The sequence below is a fragment of the Chrysochloris asiatica genome, unplaced genomic scaffold (assembly GCF_000296735.1).
Source record: "Chrysochloris asiatica unplaced genomic scaffold, ChrAsi1.0 scaffold00402, whole genome shotgun sequence".
Lineage (NCBI taxonomy): Eukaryota > Metazoa > Chordata > Mammalia > Afrosoricida > Chrysochloridae > Chrysochloris > Chrysochloris asiatica.
The window spans coordinates 1,590,357-1,609,758 of NW_006408920.1; the positions used below are offsets into that span (position 1 = coordinate 1,590,357).

Consider the following 19,402-nt stretch of genomic DNA (forward strand, 5'->3'; position numbering starts at 1 on the left):
GAATTCCTTCTCAGGCATTTCCAAAGCCTGCCCATCTTCCAGTATGGAGTGTAAGTCTACTTCCAGCTCATTTGCCTCAGTCACCTTATCTTGTTTCTGGTCATCTGCTTCTGTTTTTTGGGCATCTTCAGGGGTTATCTGTGGCCTTAATACTTAGATGGGTATGTATTTTGGTATATTGTATGCTCTTTGATTATCTCCAGGTAGATGTGATCAGGAAATGGACTTCCCTTATCACTCTTCTTCTTGAGAAACTTCAAAATGCCACTGTTGGTCATTTTGACATAATTTAGGATTTAATTTTCAGCCTATTTCCTTTTTTGTGTGCTTGTCCCACTCCACAATCACTGTTCAGGCCTCTTTTGTAGCTGTAAACAGTTCAGGGCTGGCTGTGGCCATTTGGTTTTAATTGGAAACTGTCTGTTTAAATTTCAAAGAGATCTGTGCGCATGCGTGGTAGAACCCTCTGAGGAAGGGGATGGGGTGCCCTCTAGCTCAGGCACCCCTTTAGTCACCAGAAGGGAGGTGTGCAGACAGCAAGGGACCAATGAACAGCTACCAAAAGAAAAAAATGTCCACACCTTTATCTCTGTGGTTCTGCCAGGAGTCTGTGGCCACTCTGGTCCTTTCCCCTCTTGGTCTCACCCAAGATGGTGGCTCCCAGAGCAGCCAAGCATCCCAGACTAGAAAGCAATGGATTTCTTCCTTCTGTCACAAATTCCTCAGCTGTAAGCCTTCCAACCTTCTAAATATTCCTTTATATGTGGTTCAGAGTTCTGGGACCATCCCCTGAGCCTGCTTGGTCGGGTATTCTGTGTTGTTGCTGGCTGAGATCTTTGCAAAACTTCCACCTGATCCTCCATCTTGTTTGTTCTTCCTGTATGATGTTCTTGATGTCATCCCGCAACTCTTCTGATCATCAGTCTTAAGTGTCTTATGTATGAAATCTGTTCTTCAGATGATCTCTAAATTCAGGTAGGATATATTCAAAGTCATATTTTGGCTCTTATGAATTTGTTTTCATTTTCTTCAGCTTCTGTCTGCATTTTCATATGAGCAATTGATGGTCTGTTCCACTGTTTGCCCCTGGCCTTGTTTTGACTGATGACATGGAGATTTTACTATCATCTCTTTCCACAGATGTTTTCAATTTGATTTCTGTGTATTCTTTCTGCTGAGGTCCATGTGTATAGTCATCTTTTATGCTATTTAATAAAGGCATTTGAAATGAACAAATCATTGATTTTTTTCACAATTTTATCATGAGATCCCCAGCATCATTTCTATCATCAAGGCCATATTTTCCAACTACTGATCCTTCTTCTTTGTTTCCAACCTTTGCATTCCAAGCACCAGTGATTTTTCAATATATCTTGATTACATATTTGACCAATTTCAGACTGAAAAAGATGGTAGAATTCTTCTATTTCATCCTCACTGGCTTTAGTGGTGGGTGCTTAAATTTGAATAATAATTGTATTAACTGCTCTTCCATGTAGTTGCATGGATATCATCCTATCCCAGACAGCATTGTACCTCATGACAGATCTTAACTTTTTTTTTATGACAATGAATGTGATGACACTCCTCTTCAATTTGTCATTCCTGGCATGGTAAATCTTGTGATTGTCAGATCCCAAATAGCCAATACCAGTCCATTTCAGCTCACTAATGCCTAAGTTGTCAATGTTTATATGTTCCACTTCATTTTTGACAATTTCTAGTTTTCCTAGATTCATACTTCCTACATGCCATGTTCCGATTATTAATGGATGTTTACAGCTTTTTCTCTTCATTTTGAGTTGTGTGCCATTAACAAATGAAGGTCCCAAGAGCGTTACATCATTTGCATCATCACGATCAACTCTACTTTAAGGAGGCAGCTCTTTCCAAATTGCATTTTGAGTGCCTTCCAACCTGAGGGATAATTTTCTGCCACTATATCTGACAGCGTTTCACTGCTATTTATAAGGTTTTCAGTGATTAAATATTTGGAGATAGTTCATCTCTCTTTCCTAGGGTAGATAGTGAGAGTAATTTATTTGTGTTTGCTTGTGGAATGTCATTCATGGCTAAGGGCCAAGTTATTTCCTAGTATTTCACTGTTTGGGCAGGGCCCTGGATTTTTGCTGGATGTATTGACTCTGTTGGTCATGTGCACCACCACTGTTTTCAAATCTTCCACAGCTTATTCTTCTGGTTTTGATGTTAATATAATATCATGAATGTAATGTATCACTGTACTTAAGATATGCCTCATGTTCAAGTCTATTCTAACCATAATCTGATGAGTTCAAATATCCTTGTGACTAAACACTAAAAGTATATTGGATTCTTCCCACACGAAACCAAGCTGTGGCTGGCTATTTTCTGAGATTGGGATGGATAAAAGTGCATTTGCAAGATTAATCACTGAGTACCAGTATCCTATATAGTCAGCTATATTTTTTGCACTATTGATACCTTGTCTAAAACAGCTGAAGCTACAGGCAGCACTACTTTATTTAGGTCTCGACAGTCTACTAATGTGGTGCTGTAGGATCAGCACTGGACTTTGACTCACAAGGACAGCAGTTCAAACCCACTGGCTGTTCCTCAGAAATCCTAGATAGGGTCATTATGAGTTGGAACTCACTCAAGGGCACATAAAAACAACAAGTTTACTATCAGTCTCCATGAGCCATCTGCCTTTTTCACAGTCCATACAGAACTACTATATAGAGAATTTGTTGGTAATAACACTCCAGTCTTTAGTACGCTTTTAATCAAAGTAGTAATCTCCTTTGCCCACCGGGTACTGTTCCAAATTAATAATATAATTGGGTTCAGGCAATTCTTACAGATCTCATTTTCATGTTCAATCAATACTGTCCTAAAGGCAGACTAACAAGTCTTCCATTTTGCAATATCTTGTAGAGGATTGTTCCCCAATTAGACACACTATCCACACCAATAATACATTCAGGTAAGGTAGATATAACTGTTTCACACAAGGTTTGTTTAAATCCTCCATTAAAACTTTCACCTTTTAACCACTGCATCTCTGTGCATCCATAGTCTAATGTTGTTACAAAATGCTGTAGAGTTGGTTCTGATTCATAGTAAGCTTGTGTAGGCTTTCCAAGGAGCAGCTGGTGGGTTTGAACTCCCAACTTTGTGATTAGCAATACAGTAGTCCAGTGCTGATCCTATAGCACCACATTAGGAGTCTGAGTATAATATTAGGCCCTTTTAGTTTGACCCTGTGGGTTAATGTACTAGGCTTCAAACTCAATTTGAACTGCAAGGTGGGTGGTTCAAGCTCATCATCTGCTCCTTGGAAACCATATACAGAGTCTCTATGGGTCAGAACTAACTCGATGACACTTCATAACAAGAACAATATTGTATTAGCTGGTTATAGGATTACAGTACATTAAGCCCCAGTGCCCATAGTCCTTAGAAAGTCTTTTCCTCACCCCTGGATAATTTTACCCACTCATATACATGTGACCTCAGGTCCCCTGTTGGGGGCTGGACTTAAAGACCCTCACTTCCTTATTACTCCTACTCAGGAAGCTGAGCCTCTGCTCCAAATTACCCTAGGTGGACATTCTAATCATTAAATTCCTCCCAGCTAAGGTGAATATAAGGAGCTCTGGTAGCATAGTGGTTATGAATTGGGCTGTGAACCACAAGGTCAGCAGTTCAAAACTACCATCTGTTCTGTGGGAAAAGATGAGGCTTTCTGCTCCCATAAAGATTTACAGCCTCGGGAACCTTGTTCAAGGTCTCTATGGGTCATAAACGACTTGATAGTGCTTAACAACAACAACAAGGTGACTATAATGGACACATGTTGGGAGTAGCTGAGCCAGAGGTCTACATCTGCCTCTGAATACCAGCAACAGTTGGCCCAGAGAAAAAGGCAGCCAACAGATTTGGCCTTTATAGATATGACCTTCAGCTCAGTTTGCACAAACATTTAGCTACTCTAATCACTGTTTCAGCTAGCTACCACAAGTTTCATTTTTCTGATAAAGTCCTGCTTACTACATGCACAAACAACAACAGATGTCCTTGCACTCTTCTCACTGCCCTAAGCACCTCTCTTTGTTATGCACATAAAATAAACTTGCTGCACTTGATGTAGATCACAGTATCTGCATCATAGTACTGCATCCCACCTGGTCTCAACTTTACTTAATTCATTTGTGTTTTATGTCTTCCTTTTCTTTTGAATCTCCCATTGCCTCTACTCGGGGTTAATCTCTCCATGCTGGACATGGAGAATAGCCAAAGCCAGATGTGGCAGACTTGTTTAAGCCTCTTTAACACTGATCCATCCAATCTCCTGCAGTCTGTATTAGAACCATTTTATCAACTCCATCAATGCTCACTATATTTATCTCATTTCTCAGTAACCACCCAAAAGTCTCTCTCCTGCTGGGATAAGTCCTGTCTAAATTGCCTTTCCTCATTCTATTTATCATCCTTATATTTTTGGCATCTATAAAACCCATGCCATAAAATTGTGCCAACAAATCCAACATGATTTATGGGGTTGTTGCTTTGTTTCACAGTAATTTGGTTGCATGGGGTGCCCACATTAAAGGAGTTCCATTGACTGCCATATCTGTCATGACCTATGTAAGGTACATACTCATTGGATGAATATCATGGCCAACATAAAGTAATTCCAACATTGCTTCCATACGCAGTACATTAGCTACTTCCTCTAGAGTGTTCCTTTGATCATTAAAAAGGGAGAGGGGATATTGTCTCAGAGTAATCAGATCTTAATGCAAATTTTGTCCAACCCACCAGGCTGGCAATCCCATCTGGGTTAACCTTCCATGTAAATGCCTCTAGTGTTACCATTGACAACAGTTCCATAGAAAGTTGTCAGTCTTGCATCAACTCAAACATACTCTTCCATTCTGTAGTATTCAAAACTAAAAATACTCTCCCTAAATTAGCCACTTCATAATACATTTTAATAATGATTACTTAGGAAGCTTATGATTGTTGTTGTTGTTATGTGCTATGGAGTCAGTTCCGACTCATAGTGACCCTGTACAGACTTTCTGAGGCTGTAAATCTTTACTGGAGCAGAAAGCCTCATCTTTCTCCTGTGGAACACCTGGTAGTTTTGAACTGCTGACCTTGAGGTTCACAGCCTGATTCGTAACCACTACGCTACCAGAGCTCCTAGGAAGCTTATGATACTGGTATGCAACTGATGCAATTCTTTTACACTATACCTAGATGTGAAATAGAGAGTGTGTGGGAAGGATAGTTAGTGTCAAAAAAGGCAATTAAGGTTGAAGGGTGGAGACATGACTGGCCTTTGTCTCATAGGAATTAGCCTTGGTCTGATTTGAGTTTGATTCTCTTTCCCCTTGTGAAGTCAGAGGAAATCAGACACAACCTCCATGCCATTTTTTTGCAGTTGTTGTCAGGAGTGGGATTCATTACATTGGTTTATGGAAGCATTTGTAAATGAAAGAATAAAGTGGATAGATGGCTATTTTGGTTGATATTACCTATAATGACTGAAAGGAATGTTAGAGGTAAAAATGCTGTAATTAAGCAGAGGAAAACAGTACCTGGAATTATCTGGAGTAGAAACAGGATGGTTTATAGGGGCCTAGGGCCTACTGGTCCACATTATCAGATGCGCAAGGCCATATGCATATTACTGTATAGAAAAAAAGTTGAACTTTGACTGTTTAAAAATGATCATGTCTTTAAGTTTTTATAGTTATCTGATTGTATTTTTGTTATGGATTTGGTTTGTTAAAAGGGAATTAGAATATGCCTTCTGTAGCTTCTGGGACCTTAGTTGGAATGCTAAATCCCACATAGAACATTTAGAATCATTACAATAGCATTTGAAAGCACATATAGATATAGCCAAACCTATTCAGAAAACAGGAGGCTTATGGGTGGAGAAAGTCCTATAGTTAAAAAAAAAAAAAAAAAAAAAATTACTGTTTGACTTTTAGAGTTTCCAGAAAGCTGTTTGCTTTGGATGCCTCAAGGTGGAAAAAAATCAATACCTATCTGAGAAAACCCACTTTTAGGACTGAAATTTGCAGGGAGACAACAAGCAGACAGTCTGATATGCTTTGTGGTAACCACTGGATTCTCCTTGTTGGGTGAAATTTATGAAAATATAGCAATGAAAAGATAGGTTTAGTTTGGAAATGGTCCATTGACAGCTGTTAACCTGGTTCAAAGGGGTTAGAAAAATATGAGAGAGATGAGGAAGAGCTAGCTGCTCTGAAGTTTAAGGGGTTATGCAGACTTCTAAGTCTATGAGCCTTGCCCACAGAATGCAGGTGAAAGTTGACTACGGTTGAGAGAAGGGGTAGAAGGGTTTGAACTCTCCAGCTTGCAGATGGCACCCATCTGACCTAACTTGGAAAGTTAGGGCTGAGTTGAAGCGAACCTGAGCAGATGAAGAAAAAGATATTTGATATTTTGAGTAAGTGTAAGTTACTAAAATTTCATGGACTGGACTTTGTTTTCAGATGAAGTTGCTCAACGTTCCAACCAGAATGGAAGCTTCTTCAGATCAAGAAAGTGGTTGTCTCCTCAGAGTATTGAGTTGATATGGATATGGATGGGTAATTTAGAAATTGGCTACTGTAAATGGTGGAAGATAAAGGTATGGAGTGGCTTGCAAACTTTCATGGTGTACTAAGTTTCAGAATGAGAGGGAAAAAGGAGAATCTCCATTCTACAGCTTCAGATTTTCCAGATGGGTCTGGGGAAGTGATAGTGAAGAAAGATACTGATAGGATTTTATTATTCAATTTTGAGTAACTGTTAACAGGACAAATTGTGATTTCATAAACTGTAATTGTAGAAGATACAACTGAAAGAGAGAGAAGTTAACTCTTCATGTATGAAAGATAATGGCGAGAAAGATGAGGGTGGCCTGTGGTATCAAGTATTAACTTGATGTAAATATTCTATACAATGTCTTGGGAGTCTTGGTGTGGCACTATGGGATAATGCAATGCACTGCAAAGCTGGTTTCAACTATAAGGTCATTGATTTAAATTCACTAGACACTCTTTGGAAACCCTATACAGGGTCAGTCACTATGAGTCAGAACTGACACAATGGCACTTAACAACAACAACAACAACACTACAATGTCTTAAAAAGATTGTGTTGGAACCATACACAAATAGGGTATACAGGACTCAAATGCAGAGATTGATTAGTCTGCCATCCCACTAAAGTTTAACGTGTTCCCTTTTATATGCAGAAACAGATAAACCAAGGACCATCAAGAACAAAGAGCTTTGAGCAGAGCAGGAGATCCCTGCCTGGAAAAATAAACTACACAGCAGAGGCAGAAATAAAGCAGCTGTACGCTTCTCCATTCATGGATTGAATAAAGCGGAGTACCTATGGACATGAGAGTGGTGTGTAGAGTGTACCCTATGGGAATTTAAAGACTATTTAAAGGAGCTTTATAACACTTGCTGAGTAGACCAGAGGCCAATGACCCACATGACTAAGATACTGAAGACAAGGGAATCATGCCTGTGGTATGGCAGTAAAGAGTAGTTCCTAACTAAAGAAGTGCTGCGTCAAAAGTTGTGTCTAATGCTGAATTGCATCTTGTTCACATTGTTGTTGTTCCTAAGTGCTGTTGAGTTGGTTCTTATTCAGAGTGATCTTGTAGAGCATTTCAGAGGCATGGCTGGTGGTTTTGAACTGCCAAACTATTAGTTAACAGTTTAGTACCTATCCTACAGCATCACATCAGGATTTCTTCATCGTGAGTATTGTCTTTGAGTTCTGTGCGGCCATTACAACAGATAATTAAGCCTGAATATGAAGCAAAGTGTGAATGGTTGGTGTCAGCATACAGTAAAGAAGGTGGAAGTGTGGAGGAGGTCTGACCTCTGGAATTGGCTATGGGTTGATTTTGAGTTTGATATTCTTTGCCTCTTGTGAATCCAGAAGAAATTATACATGGACTAAAATCGTTTTTGAAATATGTATATGTGAATATGTATGTGTAAATTCTACTTGTTATGTTGTTGTTAAGTGCTATTGAGATGGTGCAAACTCATAGCCACCTTATGCACAACAGAACTATAACCACCGGTCTTGCAAAATCTTCACATTTGCTGCTATACTTCAGCCCATTATTACTATCACTGTGACAATTCATCTCTTGGGTAGTCTTCCTCTTTTTCACTGCCCCTTCACATTACCAAGCATGATGTCCTTCTCCTGAAACTGGTACATCTTCACAATATGTCCAAAGTATGAGAGATAAAGGCTGATCATCTTGGTTTCTAAGGAGGATTCTGGTTGTACTTCTTCCAACATAGATTTATTTGTACTTCTGACAGTCCAAGGTACCTTTAATGTTTTTCTCCAACACCATAACTCAAAGGCATAAATTCTTCTATGGTCTTCCTTATTCATTACCTGACATTCACATGCATTTGAGGCTATTGAAACTACTGAGACTTGGTTCAGGCACACCTTAGTGCTCAGACTAACATCTTTGCTCTTGAAGAATTTAAAGAAGTATTTTGCAGCAGTTTGTTGTTGTTAGGTGCCATTGATTTGGTACTGATTCATAGCAACCTTATGTGCAACAGAATAAAACATTGCCTGGCCCTAGGCCAATCTCACAATCTTTGCTACACTTGATCCCATTGATGCTGCCACTTTGCTAATCCATCTTACTAGGGGTCTTCCTCTTTTTCTCTTATCCTACAATTTATCAAACATGATATCCTTCTCCAGTGACTGTTCATTCCTAATAATATGTCAAAAGTATGAGATGAAATTTGACCATCCTGGTTTACAAGGAGCACTCTGGCTGTACTTCTTCCAACCCATATCTATTTGTTCTTTTGGTAGTCCGTGATACTTTCAATATTTTCCTCCAACACCATAACTCAAATGCACAAATTCTTCTATAGTCTTCCTTATTCACTGTCCAACTTTCCCATGCATATGAGGTTATTGAAAATACCATGGTTTGAGTTAAGTGTACCTTAGTTCTCAAACTGACATCTTTGTTCTTCAACACGTTAAAGAGGTCTTATGCAGCATATTTGCCTAACGCAATAAGTCATTTGGTGTCTTGAATGCTGCTTCCATGAGTGTTGATGGTTTATCCAAGAAAAATGAAGTCTTTGACAACTTCAGTCTTTTCTCCATTGATAAGAATGTTATTTATTGGTTCAGTGGTGATTTTTTTCTTTACATTGACATACAGTCTACACTGAAGAAGGCTGTGTTCTTGCATTTTTTAAAAATCTTTATCAGTAAGTATTTTAAGTCCTTTTCTCTTTCAGCAAGCAAGACTGTATCATCTGTATATCATAGGTTGTTAATGAGTCTTCCTCCAATTCTGATGCCACGTTTTACTTCATATAACCCAGCTTCTCAGATTTTTTGCTCAGCAACAGAGTCAATAAATATGGTGAAAGAATACAACCCTTGTACACACCTTTCCTAATTTGAAACTATTCTGTGTTCCCTTGTTCAGTTCTAACAACTACCTCTTGGTTTATGTAAAGGTTTCTCATGAGCACAATTAAGTGTTCTGGAATACTCATACTTCACAATGTTGTCCGTAGCTTGTTATGATCCACACAATCAAAAGCCTTTGCGTAGTCAATAAAGCACAGGTAAACATCTTTCTGGTGTTCTCTGCTTTCATCCAAGATCCATTTGACATCAGCAATAATATCCCTCATTCCTGGTCCTCTTCTGAACCTGGCTTGAAATTCTGGAAATTCTCTGTCAATGTATGGTTGCAGTCATTTCTGTATTATCATTAGTAAAACTCACATGGGATATCAATGATATCGTTCAATGATTTCCACATTCCTTTGGGTCACATCTCTTTGGAATAGGCGCAAATATGGATCTCTTCCAATCAGTTGGCCAGGTAGTTGTTTTCCAAATTTCTTGGCATATATGAATGAGTGCTTTGAGTGATGCATCACTTTGTTGAAAGATTTCAATTTTTATTCCTCAATTCCTGGTGCCTTGCTTTTTGACAATTCCGTCAATGCACCTTGGACTTCTTCCTTTAGGATCATTGATTCTTGATCATATGCTACCTCTTGAACATCAACCATTTCCTTTTGTTACAGTGACTCTTTGTATTCCTTTCTTTTGATGTTTTCTGCATCATTCAATAATTTGCCTTTGTATTCTTTCCTTTTGATGTTTCTGCATCATTCAATAATTTGCCCAGAGAATCCTTCAATAAAGCAAGAGAAGGCTTGAATTTTTCTTCAGGTCACTCAGTTTGAAAAATGCTGAACATGTTCTTCCCTTTTGGTTTTCTAACTCCAGGTCTTTGCACATTTTGTTATAATATTTGACTTTGTCTTCTCGAGCTAACCTTTGAAAAGTTCTGTTCAGCTGTTGTGCCTCCTCATTTCTTCCATTTGCTTTAGCATCTTTATGCTGGAGAGCAAGTGTCAGAGTATCTTCTGAAGCCCATTTTGATCTTTCCTTCTTTCTTGTCTTCTTAATGACCTTTTCCTTACTTCCTGTATGATGTTCTTGATATTATTCCACAATTCTTCTGATCTTTTGGTCTTCGGTCTTTAGTGTTTAATACATCAAATCTGTTCTTCAAATGATCTGTAAATTCAGGTGGAATATATTTAAGGTCATATTTTGGCTTTTGTGGACTGATTTTAATTTTCTTCAGCTTCAGTTTGAATTTTCATATGAGCAAATGATTGTCTGTTCCACAATCTGCCATGGCCATGTTTAGGTTGATGACACCATCTCTTCCACCATCTCTTTCCACAGGTGTGTTCAATTCGGCTTCTGTGCTATCCATCTGAAGACGACCATGTGTATTGTCATCTCTTACGCTGTTTAAAAAAGTTATTTCAAATGAACAAAACATTGGTTTTGCATAATTCTATTGTGCAATCTCCAGCATAAACTCTGTTACTAAGGCCATATTTTCCAACTACGAATCCTTCCTCTTTTTTTCTACTCTTTGCATTCTGATCACTAGTGATTACACGTTTGATTAATATCAAACTGAAGAAGTTGGTAGAATAATTTTATCATCACTGGCTTTAGTGGTTGGTGTGTAAATTTGAATAATAGTGATATTAACTGGTCTTTCCTGTAGACACATGGCTATTATCCTATCACAGACAACATTATACCTCATGAAAGATGTTGATATGTTCTTTTTTTATGATTAATGTGATGCAATTTGTTTTCAATTTGTCATTCCTGGCATAGTAAACCATGAGATTGTCAGATTCATAATGGCTAATAGCAGTTCATTTCAGCTGATTAATGTCTTGGATATCGATGTTTATGTGTTACCTTTTATTTTTGACAATTTTCCTATATTCGTACTTTGTACATTTCATGTTCTGATTATTATTGGATGTTTACAATTTTTTCTCTTCATTTTCAGTTGTTCCACATCAGCAAATGAAGGTCCTGAGGGTTTTACTCCATTTGCATCATTTCGTCAACTCTACTTTGAGGAAACAGCTCTTCCCCAGTTGCATTTTGAGTGCCTTCAAATCTGTGGGCCTCATTTTCCAGCACTATTTTTGACAGTGCTTCCCTGCTATTCATAAGGTTTTCAGTGACATATATTCAGAAGTGGTTCATTTCCATTTCTTCCTAGTCTATCTTTATCTGGAAGCTCATGTGAACTCTGTGCACTGTGGTTTACCCTGCTGGTGTTTAAAATACCCATGGTATAACTTCCATAATGACAGCAACACACAAGCCACCACAGTATGACAAACTGACAAACTATTAGACGAGTGATGGTGCAGCAGATTAGCCTAATGCAATGTGTCCTTTGATTTGAGTATAGCTTCTGTAAGTGTTGATGATGGAACCAAGTGAAATGAAGTCTGACAGCTATCTACAGTGTTTTCTCCATTTGTCACCATATCATTTATTGGTCTATTGGAGAGGATTTTTATTTCTTTTTACATTGAGGTGCACCCCATACCAAAGGTTGTGGTCTTTGATACTAATCAATCATCTTTCACCAAGGACACATTTTCTAACTACTTATCCTTCTTCTTTGTTTCTAACCTTTGCATTGCAATCAGCAGTAATTATCAATGTGTCTTGATTACATGTTTGATAAATTGCAGACTGTAAAAGTTGGTAGTATCTTTCAATTAAATCACCACTGGTTTTAGGTATTGGTGCATAAATTGAATAATAATGGTGTTAACTGGTTTTTCTTGTAGTTGTATGGATAGTATCCTATCACAGACAGCATTGTACTTCAAGATACATCTTGAAGAGTTCTTTTTTATGATGAATGTGAAGCCATTCCTCTTCAATTTGTTATTCCTGGGATAGTAAACAATGTGAATGTCAGATTTACACTGACCAATCCCAGTCCATTTCAGCTTATAAATGCTGAGGATATTGATGCTTATGCAGTCCATTTAATTTCTGACAACTTTCAGTTTCCCTAAATTTATGATTTGTGCATTCCATGTTCCAATTATTAATGTATGTTTACTTCTATTTCTCCTCATTTTGAGTTTTGCCCCATCAGTTAATGAAGGTCCTGAATGCTTTACTCCATTGTGTCAACATGTTCAACTCTAATTTGAGAAAAAACGCTCTTCCCTAACTGTATATTGAGTGTCTATGCACCTGAGGGGCTCATCTTCTGGCAATATATCTGATAATATCCTGGTGCTATTAATTTAGTTTCAGTATTCAACATTCTGATGTTATCTAATAGTTTTTCATTGGTATTCCTATGGTTATCAGTTGTTAAACATTCTAAAGTAGTCTTCTTCTCCTTCTGAATCTGTCTTAGTCTGGAAGTTCAGCTGAAGCTAGTCCACCGTGGTTGACTCTGCCAACATTCAAAGTACTGGAGGCATAGATTCCAGTATCACAACAACATGCAAGCCGCCAACCACAGTGCAACAAATTTACAGATGAGTGGTGGCTGCACGGTATAGTAAACCAAATGTGAATGGTTTAAAATGAAGTAAACTCACATTGGAAGTGCTAGTTGCACTTGGGAGAAATAAACACACATACAAAAATTATTATTGTTAAGCATTTAGATAACTTAAATATCAGTTGGCAATAAAATTTAAAAGGAAAAATGATTGGACAGAAAACCAATAGTAAGGCATGATGTAAGACATTAAAAACTATTATTAGCATAAGTACCTATGATATCAGTTACAATAATTTAAAATGTTATATCAGAAAAGCATAATTGAAATGAAATACTGATGGCTATATAATAGTTTAAACTTCATTATTATTTTAAAGTATTATTTTGTTTGCATGAAAGTTTACAGAATAAAGCAGTTTTGCACTGTATAATTTATATGCCTATGGATTTTGTCCAGTGAATCCGGTGGATCTTGGCTGAAAGCGGACAATAGCAGAAAGATGTTTACCTGAACTTTATTGACGACGCAAAGGCTTTCAATTGTGTTGATTATGACAAGCTATGGACAATATTGTGAAGTATGAATATTCCGGAACAATTACTTGTGCTCATGAGGAATCTGTACCTGGACCAAGAGGCAGTTGTTCTAACATAACATGGGAACACTGAATGTTTTAAAGTTAAGAAAGGTGTGCGACAAGGTTGTATTCTTCCACCATACTTATTCAACCTGTGTGCTGAGCAAATAATCCAAGAAGCTGAGTTCTATGAAGAAAAACATGGCATCAGGATCGGAGGAAGACTCATTAACAACCTGCAATATGCAGATGATACAACCTTGCTTACTGAAAGTGAAGAGAACTTAAAACATTTAATGATGAAGATCAAAGAGCACAGCCTTCGATATAGATTACATCTCAATGTCAAGAAAACAAAAATCCTCACCACTGGACCAATAAACAACATTCTTATCAACGGAAAAAAAGATTAAAGTTGTCAAGGACTTCATTCTTCTTGGATCAACTATCAACACTCATGGAAGCAGCAGTCAAGAGATCAAATGATGTATTGCATTAAGCAAATCTGCTGCACAAAACCTTTTTAAAGTGTTGAAGAGCAAAGATGTCAGCTTGAGGACTAAGGTGCGCCTGACACAAGCCATGGTATTTTCAATAACCTCATATGCATGCGAAAGCTGGACAGTGAATAAGGAAGACCATAGAAGAATTGATGCCTTAGAGTTATGGTGTTGGAGGAGAATATTGAAAGTGCAATGAACTGCCCAAAGAACCAATAGATCTGTTTTGGAAGAAGTGCAACCAGAGTGTTCCTTGGAGGCCAAGATAGCCAGTCTTTGTCTCTCATACTTTGTCTCTCATACTTTGTCTCACATATTGTCAGGAGGAACCTGTCACTGGAGAAGGATATCATGTTTGGTAAGTGGAGGGTCAGAGCAAAAGAGAAAGACCCCAAATGAGATGGATTGTCCAGGTGTCTATATCGATGGACTCAAGTGTGGCAATAGTAGTGAGGTTGGCCCAGGATTGGGCAGTGTTTCATTCTGCTCTGCATAAAGTCGCTATGGGTCAGTACCGACTTGGTGGCACCTAACAACAACAACAATTTATAACATTTTGTAGTTTTTGTTTCCATTCATCCTTATTTCCTATCCTTTTTTGCCTTTGAACTGTGACTTTGGCTAAATGCTGCCATTTGATCTCATCTGTTTAATTGTTTTAAGGAATGCACAACTTCCTGGTGTTATTGTTCACCTTATAGGCCTATCTTGTTGAGCCACAGAAGTAAGATCAGACCTAAACTTGAAAGGTGATTAAAGGCCATAATCTCAGGGGATCCTCTAGAATCGATCTGTTCAGTAAACCTGGTTTTTTTTATTTTGAGTTTTGTTGTACATTTTTTAATCATTTTATCCAACACTCTCTATGATCTGCTTTAGAACAGTTAGTAAAGGTAGCCAGACACCATCCAGTTCTTTTATTCTCAGTGTCATGGCAACTAAGGTTTGCATGAATCATTAATCCTTTAGACAAATTGTTTTCTTGTGTCACTAATTGTCTTACTCTTTTTCCTCCAGATGGACAGAAACCAATTTGTTTTTCTTGTTAAGTACCATGGAGTCATTTCCGACTCATAGTGACCCTTTCTTCTGAGGAACGGCTGGTAGTTTTGAACTGCCAACCTTGAGGTTAGCAGCCGGGTTTGTAACCACTACGCACCAATAGTTGTATCTTATATGGCTGCTTACAAGCTTTTAAGACCTCAGTCATTAGGCTTTAATGTATGAAGTAGAACATTTTCTTTTGGGGTTTTGTTGTGCCAATTGACATTGATTTTCCCAGAGACTGTGTTCCAGAGTCCCAGCCCATTAAAATGGACTTGAAAGCAAGGATAATATTGTTGCTGTTGTTAAGAGCTGTTGAGTCTGTGCTGACTCATACCAACCCTGTATAAGATTTCCAAGGAACAGCTGGTAGATTTGAACCACCCACCTTGTGGTTCACATTTCTCTGTGTATACAATAGCACCAAAGTAGTACTCCAAGGATATTATTAGCTGGTTTTTTAAAGGAGCACTTTAAAATGACAGATTTTTCAATTCAAAAATAGAATATAGCCATCCCAAATCCATCTTGTAATCCTTTTTTATTTTATATTTATTTATTTTTCACTGTTGATTATTTATTTAGCGTTTCTGTTGGTATGACAGATAGTTACATTGTTTATATTTAGATCTTTTTACATTGCATGGCAATGTATGCTACTCTAACAAATATAGTACACAAAATAAGATCTTTTAGGACAATTATGCAGAAGACATAGAATATTGGATTTACACATTAGAGTCCAAGAAGTGATTGATAAAATACATTGGTTAGGCATGTTGATTGAAAGAATCAGAATTTACATAACACACAGTAAATATATTCTTCTGGTTTGAAGGGCAACATGCACAACGTTGGCAGTGGTGTCTCAGAGGTGGTGGAATGATTTTATACTAACCAATTTAGAACTATACAAGGTAAGTATCAACCAGCATCAGGAGATAGCTGTAGGGTTTCATGGATCATTCCTAGTCTGACTTTAGCAAAAAGATGTTTTTCCTTTGTCATTATTTTACTGCTTTTAATCACAGATTAGATAAACAAAACAACATGCACTACCCCCAAATAAAATCCTTTTGCAACCTGGATAGTAAAAAGTGGTATAACATCAGACTTTAAAACTACAGGTCTTGTTGGATGTCCCACAGTATATCTGCACTCTTCAAACAGGCTTCTTCCTCAGGAGTCAGCGTCACTTTCACAACATGAAATTCTGTGCTGTCTCAGGATGCAAGGAACTCTAAGGAAGACATCATCTTTAATTCCACAGTCCCTTAGTCATGGTGGAAATTGGATTTACCTGCCTAAGATTCTTTATTATACTTTCTGTCAAGTCTGCCACAGACAGTTCAATGGCCTTTCAGTTTGATCACCGCATAATCACTGTTGACCACCTGTTCCTTATGTGCATCAGTGCCTAAATCTGGATTCACATTTTTTCAGGGAGACACCAGCAACATTCACTTCACTCCATACAGGCACACTAGAGTCTCTGCGCTCTCCAAGGACTCACCCATGACAGCTTAATGGGTGAACTCCTAGCCTCTTCCCAATTAGAAAATGGAAATGCACTGAATTCAGATCACATCCACTTCTGATAACAAGGATTTTGGGAAAGCAGATAATCTCTGAAGCAACACAAGTAAGGATATCCATTGGATTAGAAACAACATGCAATTTGCAGTTTCAGCTGCATTTCAAACATCAGAAATTATTAATTTAAAGCTGTTCACTTTAAGCTGGACCAAACTGATAGATTTCTCTTTTTGCTGACGTGCTCCAGCTGTAATAATAACCAACTCAGAATTTGCAGTTACATTACACTCTTTACCAGAGACAATTTTGGTGTTTGAAGGAAAAGGCTGCTATGTTGAAGATCTATAATCTCTCCCTCCAATTTGTCTTCCATGACATCAATAAGAGCAAGTTTACCTGCCAAGTTCTTCATTAAGATGCTGATGGCACAGGATATGCCAACAGCACCAATCCCCCAAACTGTAATCTTATTATAGGGAGGCTCTTCTTCCTTAAGAAGACTCAGCTGATCCTTGGGAGATGCAATACTGGTTTTGGAAGTGGAAGGAATCCACAATGCACAGCCCACAAGTGAGCAGCCACAGTGAGCACAGGTGAAATTCGGACTCCACAGCCCCACCTCTGAGACTCTATTTTTATTTATTTTTAATGAAAAGTTGACAGGTTCATTTTCATAATGGGGAAAGGTAGGATTTTTTTTTTTTTTTTTTAGTGTTTATTGTGTTAGTTTACATAGGAGAACATTATCTTTACATTCATCTTATCATATTTCATTTCATTACAGTGATTACAATCCCCTGCATGCATCATAAAACAACCAAAGCATACATTCCACATGCTTGCCCCCCGGCTGCCAGCACACAACCCCTCTCCGTCCCTGAATCCAGAGTCCCCAGCTGATTCTTCTGTCCATGTCATTGTCTCTGCCTCCATCCTTGGTGTCACTGTTTCCCTGGGTAGGGTCCTGTATTCACTCTTCTCCCTTGATGGTTCCAGGAATCTCCACTCCTGGACTGCAAAATCAGCCACTCCCCTCTTTTTGTTACAAGAAGTTTGCATTTACCTTTCCAACACTCACTGTCAGACCTGATAGCAATCATTTCCTATTGAACCACAGGAGTCTTATCCTCCTCACCTTTATCAACCCCATTCAGACACGTTGGAAACAACTCTGGGCATTCTACCTTTTCCTATACCCTCTGGAACTAGGTTCTCTATTGAAAACTTGTAAGCCAGTCACTTCTTGCCTTTGTAGAGCCCCATTTTGGGTAGCCAATGTCTAAGTTCCCCATCTTTGTTGACCCTGTGTACCAAGGGGGTGGGAATGATCGTCACTGTAGAGATTTGTTCACTTCTTTGTCATACTGCATCTACAAGCATAGGTCACGTTCATCCAATTTTAGTGGGTTACTCTTTTTTTCCTCTTCTTTCTTCCTATAGTTGTGTTATGATCATCCAACCATTGATGCCAGGTCAAATGGGTACTGTCTGCAAGTGTGTGTGTTCTTGTGCATCTCCCCTCACTTCATATCAGTTCTAGTCCTCTGGGGCCATGTCCCAGCCCCTGGGCCAACGAATCCCCAGGTTTCGTCATACTGCTGGTTAGCCAGGTCTATAGCAGTTAATAGCAGGTTAATAGGAGTCTATTGAATGTAGTCAGTTTTAGCTCACAACTTCACTTTTTTTTTTTTTTTTTTTTCCCCACTTTCCCTTATCGGTGATAAATGTGGTCAACAGCAAGATAACATATCTGCTCTTGTATTCCACTTGAGTTTCAGTCTTGGAAAAGTGTTTGCTTGAGGGGACCTTACCATTTGCCTTGATGGCTTCCAGTGGAACAACTTGCTTGTTCTTGTAGTAGTCAATACGACTGCTGTTACTGTTTTTTTATTTTTTTTTTATTTTTCCTGCTGGCCTTTATTTCAAGAAGTATCTTCTGTTCTTCTAGCTGTTCCAGGCTGGTCTTCTTGTCCTTTCAAGTGGAAATTTCCCACCTCAGAAGATTCTGGATGGGGATCAGGATTCCACCTATGGTATTATGTAATGCAAAGGCTCTGCAGGAAGTGCCCTTCACTGAGCAAAGTTCTAGCCCCATTTTAGATATTTCAATCAGTATGGGTTGAAGACAAACTTACAGGCTTTCTCTGGTGATGTTTCTGGCTATTCCTTTCTATATCCCTTTAAGTGTCTATTTTACAATAGGAGGTAAGGGGAAGTTTCAAAAACTGCCAACCATCTTAACATCATTGCCCCGTTTTTACCCATTCAAACCAAGCCTCAATCTTTGTATCCCTGAGCCCTATTTTTCCATGGTTGTGCCTACGTCGTTATTTACCTGTGTTCTATTTAGCCATGCACACCTGCCTAGCTGTTCTCCCATCCGCCTTGTTTTTCCTTTTTCCTTCCCCTTCTAATGCAGCTCCCTCCCCGCACACAAACTATCCTGGGTCTATTCCCTACCCTTTGTTCCACAATCCAGTCTTTATTCCCTACATTGTTCTCCACCTTCCCCTCCTTCCCCTCACCCCACCTCCCACATCCCAGTAAGCAACAACAACAAAAATGTTTCCCCCTCTTAGTGAGAGTACTTTTTCTTAATCTTTTTCATCATGGTTCTATGCCATATTTCTCCTTTTGTGACAGACTGATTTAACTCAACATAATGTCCTCAGTGTTTGTCCATGTTATGCAGTGACTTGCAGCATCCTTGTTCTTCTTCAGGGTAGCATGCTATTCCATTGTGTGTATGTACCAAAGTTTGTTTATCCAGTCTTCCATTGATGAACACTTAGGCTGTCTCCATCTTTTTGCTATTGTAAATAGTGCTG

The 19,402-nt window shown here is 38.5% G+C and overlaps 1 pseudogene; it reads right to left on the bottom strand.

Annotated features, from left to right (window-relative positions):
- Positions 1-16,159: 16,159 nt before the first annotated feature.
- Positions 16,160-19,402, bottom strand: part of LOC102838573 — an 84,829-nt pseudogene continuing 81,586 nt past the window's right edge.